Source organism: Uranotaenia lowii, chromosome 2 (assembly GCF_029784155.1).
Source record: "Uranotaenia lowii strain MFRU-FL chromosome 2, ASM2978415v1, whole genome shotgun sequence".
Taxonomy (NCBI): domain Eukaryota; kingdom Metazoa; phylum Arthropoda; class Insecta; order Diptera; family Culicidae; genus Uranotaenia; species Uranotaenia lowii.
In genome coordinates, this window is record NC_073692.1 from 86,831,060 (window position 1) to 86,847,818 (window position 16,759).

The 16,759-nt window shown below is 39.7% G+C and overlaps 1 protein-coding gene across 1 annotated transcript in view; it reads right to left on the reverse strand.

The window, feature by feature from the left end:
- LOC129741631 (uncharacterized) overlaps positions 1-2,061 on the reverse strand; it is a 409,801-nt gene extending 407,740 nt beyond the window's left edge. Inside the window, exon 1 of the mRNA XM_055733371.1 lies at positions 1,297-2,061. The gene's annotated coding sequence lies outside the window, so the exon portion shown is untranslated. The remainder of the gene's footprint in view (positions 1-1,296) is intronic.
- Between the last annotated feature and the right edge of the window lie 14,698 nt (positions 2,062-16,759).

The window sequence follows — 16,759 nt, forward strand, 5'->3', positions numbered from 1 at the left end:
TGGTTTGTTGCACAAAACTGGTCATGGTTTATATTGATAGGTAAGTTTTGATTTAATATGGTTTTGTTTATAGATCTTTGCATGTTTGTTTAAGAGTATTTTCATAGTAATTTTTGGTTCTGTTTGTCAAAATCTACTTTAACAATTTCTTTGTAACTTCACTATGTATAGAACACAATTCAGATTTGATAATGAGATGATTCAATTGAAAGACTCCTCCCACTTTCACCCAACCCTTATTTTAATGAAGGTCGGGAGACTTCAGAAGTAAACCAAAAATAGAGCTTTTTCTTGAATATTCAGAAATGAAATGAAATAATGAAAAAAAATTAAAAAAAATTTTCAAACATCCTTAAAATTTTAGTCATTGAAAAAAAAGGAACAGACTTTTCTAGAAAAACAGCAATCACAAGTGTTGAGGTCCAATTGATAAATTCATACAACTAAAATATTTTTCTAAAAAGAACACAAACACGTTCAATGAAACTCGATGTTTCCTCTAAGAGATTCCTTTTTTCTAACTCTAAGCGTTCATTTTTCGGAGATATAATTGGCTAGTATATTAAAAATGTTAAAACCACCAACCCAAAGAAAATGTATGCCATGACCGCGATTCGATCTCATGATCCATGAGTTCTACGCTACGGGCTGTCGGAAATTCGTTTCTCAATTCTTAGAATAAAAGATCAATGATTTTTATTTTTTGGAAAAATAAATTCACAAACTTAACTCAGATCTATTCTGGGAATATATGTAAAGAATTATTTTTTTAATAAAAAATCTAGAAATATCTGATTTAAGTTTAATATATATTCGTTTTTCTCACAGAATATAGAGCACTCAGTCGAATATTCAGATTTTGGATATGAACAAAAAAAAATCAATAACAGGTATTCTTTAAAACAAAAAGCGTTAAATTATTTCTTAATCCGGAAAAGCGATTTTCATAGTAGATATTTGTTACAAAGTATTCCAGAGTTAAAATATTTTAGACAATCAAATTTTATTTGAAAGGTGGTGCAAAACACATCGGTCAGCTAGTTTCATATAAACATTCTTCTAGGTTTAAATCTCTTATTTTTTAGTAAATTTTCAGGAATATTTACCTTGAATCATGTTTAAAGAAGGTTTTCATATTAATAACTTAATTTATATTATTTTACCTTGCTTATTAGCGAAAGTGGTCAAAGCATAAATTATAAGCATGGTTTATATGCTGCATTTCAAAACCCATACTGGCCTCATCAAACGCTTATCAGTCTGGACTTGACAGTCGAAAGTCAAAACATTTCTTACCTTCTCAGTCCCGAGAACGCTTTCGTCACGCTTCGTCAATCACCATCCATTGTTATATTTGGAAACTTGTTCACAAAAACCACTTCGAAAACATTTAACACACCCGAAACGCGCACGTTTATTTTTTCTTAATGTGTCACGCACATGTCACTTGTTCGCACCTAATCGATTTCCTCCTTCCCTGTCATTTTTGCAGCCTGACAGGTACCGAAAACTGCATGTTTCAGCTCCAGCTAAGTATTCCAGCGCGCATACCGGTGTGACAGCTTTAACAGATTGAATCGTAAATCACCTTCACCCAGAGACGGCAAGCCGGCCCAATTCAGCATCCCCGGGTGTTGCTTGCAGCCATTAAACACCATCGATTGACATGATCATCGGCAGTTTTCCCGTCCCCTCGGTCACCCCACGATCGCTTAGTACATAATTTAAATGGCGGATAAGAAACAGAATCAGCATCCTTAATGCATAAGCGAGCGATGTTAATTTTTTCCCCCCACAAAAGAATGATACAACATGTGAAAAAAATCGGTCCCGAAGCACTGTCACCATCAACACGTCACTTTTCCAATTACATACGATTCCCCAAACCCCATCTGATTCCTGTCCCCCCAACAAAATGCCAGATATCCTTGCAAGTCTGCCGCCGCCACCGAAACCGAAACGCGCCTCGACGTCGCGACGGTTAGTCCTTCCTCGTGGTTTGGCCGCCGACGAATCAAAACAAAAACAACGCGCGCACTCGCGTAGCTCAGAATACACGAGCCCCTCGATGCGTGTAAACAAACCCGAAACGTGGAAAGCGTGAAACGAACGCACGGACTCAACACGAACGCAAGCCAAGTCAACCCGATCCGATGCCCGGCTGAGCAATGACTGCCGAACGGCGCACCGAGGGACGATTAATTTAAAATGCAATATTACTTCTCCGACTCCGACTCTAAATCAGATGAAGACCAACAAAGCCAGGCTGGGCACTCCAGCCACGTTCAAGCATGTACTTTTACGCCTCACACCCTCGCTCGTGCGAGTGGAGTTTAAAACTTTGATTTTCACTCCACCACACTCACGCTTCAAACTTCCAACCAACGTTCGCAAGTCGCCTGCCGTTTATGCTGCCGTCGTTGTCGCCGTTTTTACTTCTTGGCTGGACTAACTATGCTCCGGTGCGTTCCTTTGGATTATGTTTTCAATTTTTTGCGTATGAACTAGAGGGCGAATAGAGGGGTACTACGGAGCAGAGGCGTGAGAGCGTTTTTAAAATATTTAGCGTTTTAAATTCATTAGTTTGATAGGCATCGCTGGAAAACGGTATTTAAAATTCGGTTCTTTGGGTTATCATGGAAAAGTCGATCTAAAGAAGCGTTTTTAATTCGTCTAATTAACGTCAAAACGAAAAAATGACTCCTCGGTTTTGTTGTTTGATTAAAATAAAAACGGAACATTTACTTAACAATACAAACAAAATCTATAAATAATCCTGAAACATAGGTGTTTTAATCGAGTAATGAATTAATATATTCCCATCTACTTCATCTAATTCACAGATCTTTCGCGGAGTTATTCACCTTTTCAGTAATACAGATTTAAAGAAGGGGAGAGTGGGAACTCTAGATTCTTTGGCTATATTCCTCAATTGAAAGAAGTATTAGAAGTCAAATGTGTTAGAATATGTGAAATGATGCAAAACATCTAGACGCATTCTGTAGAAATAGTTAAATATTTTTATTAAATTGCTAAGTCTCTTAGAAAAATCTTAAAAAACTACAATTTAAAGATTTTTGTTTGTCATCTTCAAATGTTTTAACGTGCATAAATTATTAGACATAGCACTGTAACTTTACCATTGCACTTCTTCAAATGACGTTGGCCCTTATTCTACGCCGCGCGTGACGTGATGAACCATCGACTCCGGGAATAAGGTGACAAATCTCACGGTGACTCGAGGTGACGTGAAAATCGTCAACTCATGCGCGGCGCAGAATTAGGGCCGTTATCTTGCTTTCTGACTCGCCGAGTCAGAGAAAATCACCACCCTTGGATTCATTCAACTCACAGCTGTAGTAACTTTCCATCGGTGACACATTATATTTAATAGTTCGTCCTTTCTTTCACTACACTACGCGATTTTTTTTTAAATATACGAATTCTCCGGAAAACCACACACAACATTCGTCCTCAAAAATCGAATCTAGAAAGATCATCGTCATCGGCTCATCCATGAATCTTCTGCGTCGGTTCATTCTAGTTCGGACATGCATTCAACCGTCCAACTCTACTGTCAGGAGTCACTCAATCATTCTCTCAGCGATTTACACACTCCAACCGCTTAATTAGGTTTGATTAACTTTTTAATCTTTTTTATCACACTCAAATCGAATCAATTTACCTCATTGTAAATGAATAATTATGTTGAGCAGCGAAACTAGCTCACCTTGGTATGGTGATTCTAATATTTTAATAGTTGTGTTTACTGTTATTAAGATTCCCATTACATATCTACCACAACAGCTAATGAATATTTTACGTTTTCCTGAGTCCCAGGCCTTGGAAACGTTGGAGTGGATTGCCTAGCAGCCTTAAGTCGCAACGCAACGAAAACCAATATGCAAAAGGAAAACCTAAATCTGACCATTCAAGAACGGGACACGCTAACGGAATAAATATCACTGAACCTGGTAAAAATAAAAGGGAGTCCCAAAAATGGAATTGCCTTAAAGTCTTTCTTATAAAAACAAATTTTTAAAATAGGCAAGAATATAAATTTGAAATCCTAAAATTTTGGGAACGATTACTTTTTAAGTTTTTAGATTGTTTTTCTTGCAAAAGTTCGTGATGGAGGCTTTTGTTCACGTTAAGCTTTGATCTTAGCCATGGCGGACAATCTGGGATTTTGAATACTGCTGTTCTCAGCAAATGGAGATCTAATTCGGTCATTAAATCTTGTCCTCTGTTTCTGTAAGAGTTGGGCTGCACTCTTGGTCGTTCTCCCCGCCTTTCGAAGGAGCTTGCATCCCCTTCACTGCTGCTGCTACTGATGCTGGTAACATTTGTGCCATCCGTTTCTGTGCTTTCCTCTGCGCGATCAAAGCTTAGAAATCGAGCGGTGTATAGTGGAGTTCGCTGATCGAAAAGTGTTCTCAAACTAGGAATGCCGGTTTCCGCTTGAAGACTGACGACGGGACTCGTTCTGAAAGCACCAATTATCGCTCGAAGTCATGCGTTGTGTACGGTTTCCAAAGATTGTTCCTTTCAAACCTTCAAGGGCTCCATCGAGTTCATAAATACTGAATTTTTGATTGTGGTAGCCCGAATCGGCCAAAATGGGTAACGGATTGGATTCGATTTGGTGTTTATAGTTGAGGAAATTTTTATTATACGAACTTTCACTAGATACTTTTTCGAATGCATCGCCTAGCATCTCGCTCATGGCCTGTAGGTCAGTTTCTGTTTTGCCTTGGTGATGGATCGAGTTGATTTGGTTACTCTTTTTCTTACCTTGAACATTCCGGTAGTTACTCCACATTTCCTTCAAGGGGTCTGTGACTAAAAGTTACCCTCAAGTTCTTCCCAGTAATAGCTTCTTTCGAAGCAGCATTGATATTTCGATAATTACTCACCAATTAGTATGGGTTTGATCTATTGGCTTTCAGCTGCTTCAAAGCTTTTCTCCGTTTTCTCACGTGTTTTGCAATGTCCTTATTTCACCATGGGACACACTTCTTCCAGAAAGTTCCATTTCACTTAGGGATTGAAAGCTCTGATGCTTCCAGAATGGATTTAGTAATATTTTCGACCTGGCGTTCTACGTTGTTGTCTCGAATGAAGTAGAGTGCACCTTGAGCTACACAGTATTAAATAATCATGTACACTTACATGTTTTAAGCTGCAAATAATTGGAATAAGTTATTCCTACTAAATTTACATGACTTATGACGTAATGTGAATTCCCGAAAAAAATAAAATGCCATTGTGGATTTACATGACAATAACAATGAAACCGTTCCGGGTTATCATTTCTTTTTAGATTTAGAATCATTATTTTATCAACTGCTAGCCATCAGCCTTATAACAAAGCATGACTTTGATTTAATAGATATTCATAATGTTCATGTTTACTCATAATCAGCGAGCTCCATCTGAATTTTCGTTTTAGTTTCTTTAATACTTTTTGGATAAATGATGTTGAAAAAAAAATTTCATTACTTTTCAAAAAAGGTAGCACTAAGTTTATCTAGAATGTTTTTTTTTTGTTATTTCAGACTTGTTATTTGTTCGTTGTACATTGAAATGTTATTTGCAAAATGATGGAATGTTAGAAAGGAAAGGGGTAATGAAACTTGCAGAGGTCGGCATTAAAACGCCATTCGCTAGTTAGTTCGCTACATTTTTTTGCATATTTATTTTTCAACTTTCATTTTGGAGAACTTACGGCTAAAAAAACTCCATCACCTTATGGAAAATAACATTTATCAGCATTACTGCTCGAATAATTTCACTTAGCGGAGTTTGTTTCTTCGTTATTTCACCAGAAATCCCGTGAGATTTCATTTTAACCTTATCAGTTAGAGTTATTCTTATATTAAAAAATATTTAGAACTAGGGGCAAGAGGTAAACTGTACCTTACTTACTTACTTAATGATCCCGCGCCGATCCTCCGGTGCATAGGGCCGTGGTAAAAGACCTCCACTGTTGACGATCCGGAGCCAGCGTCTTCACCTGGTCCCAGTCAAGATTCTCGTCGACAGTTCGGATTTCAGCGGCTAGGCTTCGCCGCCACGAGTTTCTGGGCCTGCCTCTTCTTCGATGACCTTCTGGATTCCAGTCAAGCGCCTCTCTGCAAATCTCGTTTTCATCTTTTCGCAGCGTGTGCCCAATCCATCTCCACTTACGTTCCCGAATCTCGATTTCTAGCGCCCTTTGATGACACCGGCGATGTAGTTCCTCATTCGAGATCCAGTTGCCAGGCCACCAAGCGCGGATGATATTCCGCAGGCAGCGGTTTACAAATACTTGCAGTTTTCGCGTCGTCACCGCATATGTGCACCAAGTTTCGCACCCGTACAGCAATACGGATTTGACGTTTGAGTTGAAGATTCGGATTTTTGTTCGTAGAGAGATCTGGCGTGACCGCCAGATGTTTCGGAGACTCGCAAACGCAAAACGGGCCTTTCTGATCCGGGTTTCGATGTCTTTCCTGGTACCACCATCAGGCGTTATCTGGCTACCAAGATACTGGAAGCACTCCACTTTCTCAACTTGTTGCCCAGCTACCATGAAACTGGAGGGATTTCCTGTGTTGATCTCCATCGACTTGGTCTTTCCGACATTGACTTTGAGACCTGCTGCCTTGGAACTTTCGGTGAGGTCGTCGAGTTTGCTCTGCATGTCCGGTTGTGTTTGGGCGAGCAAAACAATATCGTCAGCCAGGTCAAGGTCGTTCAGTTGCTCCATTGTTAAAGGATTCCACGGCAATCCTCGGTTCGGTGCACAGTCGATCGATCCAGTCAGAATCTCATCCATTACGATAAGGAAAAGTAGCGGTGATAAGATACATCCTTGTCTCACTCCAGCAGTTACCGGGATTGGTTCGGACAAGACACCATCGTGCAAAACCTTGCACGAAAATGCCTCGTATTGTGCTTCGATGAGATGGACTAGTTTCTCTGGGACCCCTCGTCGCCTTAGAGCCGCCCAGATGTTTTCATGATTAAGTCGGTCGAATGCTTTTTCGAAATCAACGAACACCAGCAGAAGAGAGTCCTGGAATTCGTTGATTTGTTCCAGTATGATTCGTAGCGTTGTGATGTGGTCCACACATGATCGTCCGGATCGGAATCCAGCTTGTTGCCGTCGGAGTGTAGCGTCGATTTTCTCCTGGATCCTGTTCAGGATCACTTTGCAGAGTACTTTGAGGGTTGTACAGATCAACGTTATGCCTCGCCAGTTACCGCACTCTGTCAGGTCTCCTTTCTTCGGGACCTTTACGAGGATACCCTGCATCCAGTCGGCCGGGAATGTTGCAGTATCCCAGATGTCAGCGAAAAGACGGTGCAACATTTGTGCTGACAGGGCAGGGTCGGCTTTCAGCATTTCAGCAGGGATGCAATCGATCCCAGGTGCTTTGTTGGATTTCATGTTTTTGATTGCCGCTTCTATTTCAGCCAGCGAGGGCGCTTCCGAGTTGACGCCATTTATGCGACTTACTGTTGGCGCTTCAAGCTGCGGGTTCTGTTGGCCATCGCTATTCGTGACTCGGAAGAGTTGTTCGAAGTGCTCAGTCCATCGTTTGAGCTGATCTGTTCGATCGGTCAATAACTGACCTGCTCGGTCTTTCAGCGGCATTCTTGCATTAGTCCTTGCACCACTGAGGCGGCGAGAAATGTCATAAAGTAATCGGATATCTCCATTGGCGGCGGCTCTTTCCCCCTCTTCGGCTAGGGAGTTTGTCCAGGCTCTCTTGTCTCGTCTACAAGCTCGTTTAACTGCCTTTTCCAGCTCCGCATATCGTAAGCGGGCGGCTGCTTTGGCTGACCCGGTACATGCCTGTTCAATTCCGACTTTCGCCTTTCTCCGATCATCGACCATCCTCCAAGTTTCATCGGACATCCATTCACTTCTTCTTCCACAAACTTTACCGAGAGTACCATGGCTCGTCGTGATAAAGGCATTCTTGATTCCACACCACTGTTCTTCGACTGTTCCGTCTGTCGGCAGCTCCGAGGCTCGAGATTCTAGCTGTTCAACGTATGCCCTTTTCACCTCTGGATTCTCCAACCGGCGGACTTTCTCCTAGCGCCGTTGGACACGCGCAACTCTCAGTGGTATCTCGCCAAGGACGAGGTGATGGTCAGATGCAATATCTGCGCTTCGTTTGTTGCGGACATCAAGAAGGCTCCTTCTCCATTTTCGGCTGATGCAGATGTGGTCAATTTGATTTTCTGTTCGGCCATCTCGGGATACCCAAGTGACCTTATGTGCTGGTCGATGGGGGAAGAGCGATCCACCGATCACCATGTTGTTGTTGCCACAAAATTCTACAAACAGCTCTCCGTTTTCGCTCATCTGTCCTAGGCCATGGCGCCCCATGATGCGCTCAAGGTCTTGATTGTCGGAGCCTATCTTTGCGTTGAAGTCGCCCAAATGGATTTGAATGTCACCCTTCGGAATTCTCTCTACCACGCTGTTCAGTTGACTGTAAAACTGCTCTTTCTCCTGCAAATCGGCAATGTCAGTTGGCGCATAACACTGGACCATTGTAAGGTTTCTGACCCGTGTTCTAAATCTGGCTACGATTATTCTTTCGTTTATCGGTTCCCATCTAATGAGGGCCGCGTAGGCCTGCGGGCTTAACAGGAAACCAACTCCTCGTTCCCGAGTAGCATGTTCTCCTTGTATGCCAGAGTAAAGCAGGACTTGCCCGGATTGAGTCTTGTGTTCTCCAGTATTAGGCCAACGGACTTCGCTCAGTCCCAGAATTTCAAGTTTGAGGCGGCAAGCCTCTCTAGTCAGTTGTTCCAGTTTGCCTTGTTGGGCGAGGGTTAAAACGTTCCAAGTTCCAATTCGTGTCCGTGTTTACATGCTAAAATTCGTCGCCAAAGTTCCAGGTCGGTCATTTCTTTCGGATTCCGTAACAATTTCTGTATCGGGAGCAGTAGGTTGTTAGCCTAAAGTCCCTATCCCGCGATGGGGCTGCCATCTTGGACTTAGCTGGCGGGAGCCGCATTTCATAAATTCAGCCGCTCGCTGCGAGACAGACGCTGCTTGAGCCGCCCCTGACCTGGAGAACAGACGCTCGGTTGTTGTTGCACGCCGCCCCTGACCTGGGGAACAGACGCGTGCGGACACCTTCTCAGTCTGCATGCGACCAAAGCATCCACCGGGGTTGGGTACCCGATCTCCGCTTAGGTTACTCGCACCCCAGCCGGCACCGCGGGGAGGTCGAGATAGGAGTTGTGAATAAGAGGTGATATGACCACTATGGGGTCTCGTGTTGCACATTATCCACCGTTTACCAGCCAAAAACTGTACCTTACACAGTATTAAATAATTACATGTTATAACCTGCAAATAAATGGAACAAGTTATTTCTACTAAATTTTCATGACTTATGACGTAATGTAAATTCCCGCAACGAAAAATGCGCGCACTAGAATAAAAAAAAATAGGTCAGTTAGTAACATTCACAGGCAACAAAATGCTGTCAAAATTTTGAATGTTTGATTACTAGTAAATGAGCTATCAGCAAAAGAAAGTGTCCCATTTCTAAAAGAACTAAGCTTTAATCTCATTATGGTGACATTAGGGGAAGGAGGGAGGTATGCGCATTGTTACGTAACGATTTATTTCATAAAATGTTCAGTTTAATCGCTTATTTTCATCACACTTAGACAAATCCATGTAACATTACATGCAATAGCATGGGTAGAAGGGAATCGGGTATCAACACGCAACAATACTGCTTGTTTTATGTAAACATCCCATCGCATTCCACTGCTTTGTTTATTGTAGTTTTACATTTCCAATGTTACTCTTGGGTATGGCTATTTATCCAATATGAAAAATATCGGGTTTCTCGTTTATAATACACTAGCTGATCCCATACGAACATCGTTTCACATTGAACTTGGAATATGTCATGAATAGTTTGTATGAAAGTCAACTGCCAAGCATTTGCCATATACAACTCCGAATTCATTGTTTAGTTATAATTTCAAAAATATTTGACGATCACTTTTTATGTCGTCTGCTACTCAATTTGAAATCAGGAGTCAATTGACCGTCTATAAATTTCGACTCGATCGTTGCATAACAACGCAATTATTACCAAAAAGTTTAACCTCTTTCGGTTGCCTCTTATACAATCTTTGATATCATGATGTCTGAAATCGATTGTCCTTCTCTCAAAACTCCCGTGTGCAAATTTTCAAAGAAATCCATTGCATAATAACGTCAATAGTATTGCTAAAAACAGAGAAAAATGTATTAATATGGATGACTTTTTTCGACGACCTTTGGCAAAACATTTGACATCTGAAATCGATTGCCCATCCCCGAAAACTAACTTGAGCAAATTTTCATCCCAATCCGATGTTAAATAACGACGATATTGCAAAAATAATGAAAGGTTAATATGGACGACTCTCTTTTCCGGCCCTTATACCGGATTTATTACCTGAAATCCATTGCTCGTCCCTCAAAACTCTCGTATACCAATTTTCATCTGAATCCGATGTAAAATAACAACAATATCGCACAAACAGTGAATATTTAATATAGACGACCCCTTTGGCTGGCATCTTACGCAAAATTTGACACCGGAAATCGATTGGTCGTCATTCAAAACACTTATGTGCAAATTTTCAACACAATCCGACGAAAAATAACGTCAATATCGCAAAAACAATATTTGTCTTGTATGGACGACCCCCTTCAGAAGAGGTCATCCAAAATTCTGAAAACATTTTTCATCCTCCCTGGTTCTAATGAGCGTCCGTGCCAAATGTCAGACCTCTAGCTCTTAGAACGGCTGAGTCTATAGAGGACAAACAAACAAACAAACAAACAAACATACAGAAATTGCGTTATATATATATATATATATATATATATATATATATACTAGCTGACCCGGTAAACTTCGTTTTACCTTCTAAAGTATAAATCGCAATAAATGTTTAATTTCATCTACACGTCCTTAACTGCATTGTGCTCGCCAATAGATTCTTATGGAAATCGGGACCCCCTATCATCAAAAGTGAGATCCTTGAAACTATTATACATACCATCTCTGACCCAAAAAACCCTCGGATACCAAATTTCACTTCATTCCGACCGATCATTCATACGTGATGTTATTACAAAGAAAATGCCTCCATTTTTATATATAAGAAGATGTGAAGAAGAGATAACTTTGTATGGGGCCCCCCCTTTCATAAAAAGTGAGATTCTTGAAAGTATTATACAAACCATCTCTGACCCAAAAAACCCTCGGATACCAAATTTCACTTCATTCCGACCGACCATTCATACGTGATGTTATCACAAAGAAAACGCCTCCATCTTATATATAAAAATGGAGGCGTTTTCTTTGTGATAACATCACGTATGAATGGTCGGTCGGAATGAAGTGAAATTTGGTATCCGAGGGTTTTTTGGGTCAGAGATGGTTTGTATAATACTTTCAAGAATCTCACTTTTTATGAAAGGGGGGTCCCTATACAAAATTATCTCTTCACATCTTATATATAAAAATGGAGGCGTTTTCTTTGTGATAACATCACGTATGAATGGTCGGTCGGAATGAAGTGAAATTTGGTATCCGAGGGTTTTTTGGGTCAGAGATGGTTTGTATAATACTTTCAAGAATCTCACTTTTTATGAAAGGGGGGTCCCCATACAAAGTTATCTCTTCTTCACATCTTCTTATATATAAAAATGGAGGCGTTTTCTTTGTGATAACATCACGTATGAATGGTCGGTCGGAATGAAGTGAAATTTGGTATCCGAGGGTTTTTTGGGTCAGAGATGGTTTGTATAATACTTTCAAGAATCTCACTTTTTATGAAAGGGGGGTCCCTATACAAAATTATCTCTTCACATCTTATATATAAAAATGGAGGCGTTTTCTTTGTGATAACATCACGTATGAATGGTCGGTCGGAATGAAGTGAAATTTGGTATCCGAGGGTTTTTTGGGTCAGAGATGGTTTGTATAATACTTTCAAGAATCTCACTTTTTATGAAAGGGGGGTCCCCATACAAAGTTATCTCTTCTTCACATCTTCTTATATATAAAAATGGAGGCGTTTTCTTTGTGATAACATCACGTATGAATGGTCGGTCGGAATGAAGTGAAATTTGGTATCCGAGGGTTTTTTGGGTCAGAGATGGTTTGTATAATACTTTCAAGAATCTCACTTTTAATGAAAGGGGGGTCCCCATACAAAGTTATCTCTTCTTCACATCTTCTTATATATAAAAATGGAGGCGTTTTCTTTGTGATAACATCACGTATGAATGGTCGGTCGGAATGAAGTGAAATTTGGTATCCGAGGGTTTTTTGGGTCAGAGATGGTTTGTATAATACTTTCAAGAATCTCACTTTTTATGAAAGGGGGGTCCCCATACAAAGTTATCTCTTCTTCACATCTTCTTATATATAAAAATGGAGGCGTTTTCTTTGTGATAACATCACGTATGAATGGTCGGTCGGAATGAAGTGAAATTTGGTATCCGAGGGTTTTTTGGGTCAGAGATGGTTTGTATAATACTTTCAAGAATCTCACTTTTTATGAAAGGGGGGTCCCCATACAAAATTATCTCTTCTTCACATCTTCTTATATATAAAAATTGAGGCGTTTTCTTTGTGATAACATCACGTATGAATGGTCGGTCGGAATGAAGTGAAATTTGGTATCCGAGGGTTTTTTGGGTCAGAGATGGTTTGTATAATACTTTCAAGAATCTCACTTTTTATGAAAGGGGGGTCCCCATACAAAATTATCTCTTCACATCTTATATTTAAAAATGGAGGCGTTTTCTTTGTGATAACATCACGTATGAATGGTCGGTCGGAATGAAGTGAAATTTGGTATCCGAGGGTTTTTTGGGTCAGAGATGGTTTGTATAATACTTTCAAGAATCTCACTTTTTATGAAAGGGGGGTCCCCATACAAAGTTATCTCTTCTTCACATCTTCTTATATATAAAAATGGAGGCGTTTTCTTTGTGATAACATCACGTATGAATGGTCGGTCGGAATGAAGTGAAATTTGGTATCCGAGGGTTTTTTGGGTCAGAGATGGTTTGTATAATACTTTCAAGAATCTCACTTTTTATGAAAGGGGGGCCCTATACAAAATTATCTCTTCACATCTTCTTATATATAAAAACTAGCTGACCCGGTAAACTTCGTTTTACCTTCTAAAGTATAAATCGCAATAAATGTTTAATTTCATCTACACGTCCTTAACTGCATTGTGCTCGCCAATAGATTCTTATGGAAATCGGGACCCCCTATCATCAAAAGTGAGATCCTTGAAACTATTATACATACCATCTCTGACCCAAAAAACCCTCGGATACCAAATTTCACTTCATTCCGACCGATCATTCATACGTGATGTTATTACAAAGAAAATGCCTCCATTTTTATATATAAGAAGATGTGAAGAAGAGATAACTTTGTATGGGGCCCCCCCTTTCATAAAAAGTGAGATTCTTGAAAGTATTATACAAACCATCTCTGACCCAAAAAACCCTCGGATACCAAATTTCACTTCATTCCGACCGACCATTCATACGTGATGTTATCACAAAGAAAACGCCTCCATTTTTATATATAAGAAGATGTGAAGAGATAATTTTGTATAGGGCCCCCCTTTCATAAAAAGTGAGATTCTTGAAAGTATTATACAAACCATCTCTGACCCAAAAAACCCTCGGATACCAAATTTCACTTCATTCCGACCGACCATTCATACGTGATGTTATCACAAAGAAAACGCCTCCATTTTTATATATAAGAAGATGTGAAGAAGAGATAACTTTGTATGGGGACCCCCCTTTCATAAAAAGTGAGATTCTTGAAAGTATTATACAAACCATCTCTGACCCAAAAAACCCTCGGATACCAAATTTCACTTCATTCCGACCGACCATTCATACGTGATGTTATCACAAAGAAAACGCCTCCATTTTTATATATAAGATGTGAAGAGATAATTTTGTATGGGGACCCCCCTTTCATAAAAAGTGAGATTCTTGAAAGTATTATACAAACCATCTCTGACCCAAAAAACCCTCGGATACCAAATTTCACTTCATTCCGACCGACCATTCATACGTGATGTTATCACAAAGAAAACGCCTCCATTTTTATATATAAGAGAAGATGTGAAGAAGAGATAACTTTGTATGGGGACCCCCCTTTCATAAAAAGTGAGATTCTTGAAAGTATTATACAAACCATCTCTGACCCAAAAAACCCTCGGATACCAAATTTCACTTCATTCCGACCGACCATTCATACGTGATGTTATCACAAAGAAAACGCCTCAATTTTTATATATAAGAAGATGTGAAGAAGAGATAATTTTGTATGGGGACCCCCCTTTCATAAAAAGTGAGATTCTTGAAAGTATTATACAAACCATCTCTGACCCAAAAAACCCTCGGATACCAAATTTCACTTCATTCCGACCGACCATTCATACGTGATGTTATCACAAAGAAAACGCCTCCATTTTTATATATAAGAAGATGTGAAGAAGAGATAACTTTGTATGGGGACCCCCCTTTCATAAAAAGTGAGATTCTTGAAAGTATTATACAAACCATCTCTGACCCAAAAAACCCTCGGATACCAAATTTCACTTCATTCCGACCGACCATTCATACGTGATGTTATCACAAAGAAAACGCCTCCATTTTTATATATAAGAAGATGTGAAGAAGAGATAACTTTGTATGGGGACCCCCCTTTCATTAAAAGTGAGATTCTTGAAAGTATTATACAAACCATCTCTGACCCAAAAAACCCTCGGATACCAAATTTCACTTCATTCCGACCGACCATTCATACGTGATGTTATCACAAAGAAAACGCCTCCATTTTTATATATAAGAAGATGTGAAGAAGAGATAACTTTGTATGGGGACCCCCCTTTCATAAAAAGTGAGATTCTTGAAAGTATTATACAAACCATCTCTGACCCAAAAAACCCTCGGATACCAAATTTCACTTCATTCCGACCGACCATTCATACGTGATGTTATCACAAAGAAAACGCCTCCATTTTTATATATAAGAAGATGTGAAGAAGAGATAACTTTGTATGGGGACCCCCCTTTCATAAAAAGTGAGATTCTTGAAAGTATTATACAAACCATCTCTGACCCAAAAAACCCTCGGATACCAAATTTCACTTCATTCCGACCGACCATTCATACGTGATGTTATCACAAAGAAAACGCCTCCATTTTTATATATAAGATGTGAAGAGATAATTTTGTATAGGGACCCCCCTTTCATAAAAAGTGAGATTCTTGAAAGTATTATACAAACCATCTCTGACCCAAAAAACCCTCGGATACCAAATTTCACTTCATTCCGACCGACCATTCATACGTGATGTTATCACAAAGAAAACGCCTCCATTTTTATATATAAGAAGATGTGAAGAAGAGATAACTTTGTATGGGGACCCCCCTTTCATAAAAAGTGAGATTCTTGAAAGTATTATACAAACCATCTCTGACCCAAAAAACCCTCGGATACCAAATTTCACTTCATTCCGACCGACCATTCATACGTGATGTTATCACAAAGAAAACGCCTCCATTTTTATATATAAGATGTGAAGAGATAATTTTGTATAGGGACCCCCCTTTCATAAAAAGTGAGATTCTTGAAAGTATTATACAAACCATCTCTGACCCAAAAAACCCTCGGATACCAAATTTCACTTCATTCCGACCGACCATTCATACGTGATGTTATCACAAAGAAAACGCCTCCATTTTTATATATAAGATGGAGGCGTTTTCTTTGTGATAACATCACGTATGAATGGTCGGTCGGAATGAAGTGAAATTTGGTATCCGAGGGTTTTTTGGGTCAGAGATGGTTTGTATAATACTTTCAAGAATCTCACTTTTTATGAAAGGGGGGGCCCCATACAAAGTTATCTCTTCTTCACATCTTCTTATATATAAAAATGGAGGCATTTTCTTTGTAATAACATCACGTATGAATGATCGGTCGGAATGAAGTGAAATTTGGTATCCGAGGGTTTTTTGGGTCAGAGATGGTATGTATAATAGTTTCAAGGATCTCACTTTTGATGATAGGGGGTCCCGATTTCCATAAGAATCTATTGGCGAGCACAATGCAGTTAAGGACGTGTAGATGAAATTAAACATTTATTGCGATTTATACTTTAGAAGGTAAAACGAAGTTTACCGGGTCAGCTAGTCTTATATATAAAAATGGAGGCGTTTTCTTTGTGATAACATCACGTATGAATGGTCGGTCGGAATGAAGTGAAATTTGGTATCCGAGGGTTTTTTGGGTCAGAGATGGTTTGTATAATACTTTCAAGAATCTCACTTTTTATGAAAGGGGGGTCCCCATACAAAGTTATCTCTTCTTCACATCTTCTTATATATAAAAATGGAGGCGTTTTCTTTGTGATAACATCACGTATGAATGGTCGGTCGGAATGAAGTGAAATTTGGTATCCGAGGGTTTTTTGGGTCAGAGATGGTTTGTATAATACTTTCAAGAATCTCACTTTTTATGAAAGGGGGGTCCCCATACAAAGTTATCTCTTCTTCACATCTTCTTATATATAAAAATGGAGGCGTTTTCTTTGTGATAACATCACGTATGAATGGTCGGTCGGAATGAAGTGAAATTTGGTATCCGAGGGTTTTTTGGGTCAGAGATGGTTTGTATAA